The sequence below is a fragment of the Otolemur garnettii genome, unplaced genomic scaffold, assembly GCF_000181295.1.
Source record: "Otolemur garnettii isolate 467f Iridium unplaced genomic scaffold, OtoGar3 scaffold00149, whole genome shotgun sequence".
NCBI lineage: Eukaryota > Metazoa > Chordata > Mammalia > Primates > Galagidae > Otolemur > Otolemur garnettii.
Genome location: NW_003852544.1, coordinates 911,595 through 914,445, shown reverse-complemented (window position 1 = coordinate 914,445; position 2,851 = coordinate 911,595). Strand labels below are relative to the sequence as shown.

At 45.4% G+C, this 2,851-nt stretch overlaps 1 protein-coding gene across 1 annotated transcript in view; it reads right to left on the bottom strand.

Annotated features, from left to right (window-relative positions):
* The window catches only part of TECPR2 (tectonin beta-propeller repeat containing 2), a 131,709-nt gene that overhangs the window by 7,193 nt on the left and 121,665 nt on the right, over positions 1-2,851 (bottom strand). The gene's annotated exons all lie outside the window — the stretch shown is intronic.

Here is a 2,851-nt window from a genome sequence, read left to right as displayed (position 1 = left end):
AAAAAAAAAAAAAAAAAAAGTTGGTAAACTGAGGGCAGCTTTGCTTGCTACCTTCTGGGCTGAGTGGGTGATAATGGGAGAGGCCAGTTCAGCCTGCTTGGCAGCCTTACCTGGCTAGGCTCTGGGCACACCCAGAAGTATCCTGAGGTGATGCCTGTCAGGTCTTCAAGACTAGGCCAGACACTTGGGAAGATGATTTGCTATCAGGTCAGAGACAGTGAAAATCCCTGGACTGCAAAGCAAATGGCTTCATCTTCCTCTGAAGAAAACAGGTTTCTTATAGGTCTCACGGTATAGTTCTCAGTGGGAAACAGCACAGGATCTTGGGAGCAGAGAATTCTGTTCTGCATGTTTACTTAAAATAAACAATAGGTTCTGTTGTGGTTAACAGATGGCCATACTGTGCCCTGTTCTTGTCACCATGACTCGATTCATTAGTAGCCTTGGTGTACCTTTGCTGTATTTAATGAACTTTTTTTTTTTTTGAGACATAGAGTCTCAAGCTGTCAACCTTGGTAGAATGCCATGGAGTCACAGCTCACAGCAACTTCAAACTCTTGGGTTTAAGCAATTCTCTTGCCTTAGCTTCCCAAGTAGCTGGGACTATAGGCACCCGCTACAACACCCGGCTATTTTTTGGTTGTAGTTGTCATTGTTCTTTGGCAGGCCCAGGCTGGATTCGAACCTGCCAGTTCTGCTGTATGTTGTGGGGACCCTAGCCGCTGAGCTATGAACTCAGATTTTTTTTTTACATCTGTCACCTTTGGATTTGATTTTATGTTCTGACTACTGTTTATTTTTTCAGCTGTACCATTATAGTAAGTGACTCCACCAAAATAGTGTATGTTCTTCTTGGGCCTGTTCTGAAGGCACAGAGAACTTCTGCCTGAGTCTGGTGCCTTCTGGTTATCAGCATATGTAATAGCAGCTCACTGTCTTTATGTCTATACCAGAAAGTCTGGGGCTAAATAAACCCTTATTTAAACAGACAAAACCCAGACATACCCAAAGGCTTTCAGGCAGAGCAGGCATCACTCAGGGCCACATACTGTATGACTTCATTTTACAAAATGTCCAGAAAAGGAAAAACCTTACAGGGCAGTGCCTGTGGCTCAGTGGGTAGGGCGCTGGCCCCATATACCGAGGATGGTGGGTTCAAACCCAGCCCTGGCCAAATTGCAACAATAAAAAAAAAAAAATCAAAGAAAACCTTAGAGAAAGTGTGGCCATGGTCTGGGGAGGGAAGAATGGGAAGTTGAGGGTTTTTGGAAGATGAAAATCTTCTGGAACTGGATAGTAAAGATGGTTGCACAACAATATGAATGTACTAAGTGTCACTAATGGCAATTTTTTTTTTTTTTTTTTGAGACAGAGTCCCACTTTATCACCCTTGGTAGAGTACCATGGCATCATAGCTCACAGCAACCTCAAACTCTTGGGTTCAAGCGATTCTCTTGCCTCAGCCTCCCAAGTAGTTGGGACTACAGGTGCCTGCCACAATACCTCGCTATTTTTAGAGACGGGGTCTCACTCTAGCTTAGGCTGGTCTTGAACCTGTGAGCTCAGGCAATCCACCCACCTCAGTGTTAGGATTACAGGTATGAGCCACTGCACCTGGCCTACTAATGGCAAATCTTATGTGTATTTTGTCACAATTTAAAAATAAAGAGACAAGCCTAGGTGGTTGTGATGGTACTATAGTCTTGCAGTTACCATTGTGGGGAACTGGGTAAAGGGTACTCTGGATCTCTATTATATATTTCATTTTTTTTGAGACAGAGTCTCACTTTTTTGCCCTCAGTAGAGTGCTGTGGCATCACAGATCACAGCAACCTCCAACTCTTGGGCTTAAGCAATTCTCTTGCCTCAGCCTTCCCAAGTAGCTGGGACTACAGGCACCCGCCACAGTGCCTGGCTATTTTTTGTTGCAGTTTGGCTGGGGCCAGGTTCGAACCCACCACCCTCAGTACATGGGGCCGGCACCCTACTCACTGAGCCACAGGCGCTGCCCATATGTGCTTATTTTTAAGTGTCCTTTAAAGGTGGGTTACAGGTTGGGTGAGGCGGAGGGAGCAATGCCCCCTTTCTGGGAGAGTTCAGTGATATAATTCTAGCCATTGATGTGCTTGGCTATTTACAGATCAAAGGAGCTGCTCAAGGCTATAAGATTTCTCTTAAACAAGACCTCATGAGGGAAAAAAACCAAGCTGCTATCCCATATTCTCAAAAGGCAAAAACTCAGGTGGCGCCTTTAGCTCTGTGGGTAGGGCGCTGGCCACATACACAGAGGTGGCACGTTCGAACCAGGCCTGGGCCAGCTAAAGCAACTATGACAACTGCAACAACAACAACAAAAAATAGTGGGACGTTGTGGTGGGTGCCTGTAGTTCCAGCTACTTGGGAGGCTGAGGCAAGAGAACCGCTTAAGCCAAAGAGTTTGAGGTTGCTGTGTGCTGTGATACCATAGCACTCTACTGAGGGTGACACAGTGAGACTGTCTCAAAAACAAACAAGGATGACAGCCTGAAGCTCTGTCTCAAAAAAAACCAAACAAACATGGCGGTGCCTGTGGCTCAAAGGAGTAGGGCGCCAGCCCCATATGCCAGAGGTGGCGGGTTCAAACCCAGCCCTGGCCAAAAACTACAAAAAACAAACAAAAATAAATAAATAAATAAAAGGCAAAACCTCTAGGAACATGACTAATCATTATTGACAAGAATGTATGTTCTTTATTTTTTATTTTTATTTATTTTTGAGACAGAACCTCAAGCTGTCCCCCTGGGTAGAGTGCTATGGCATCACAGCTCATAGCAACCTCCAACTCCTGGGCTCAAGCGAGTCTCCTGCCTCC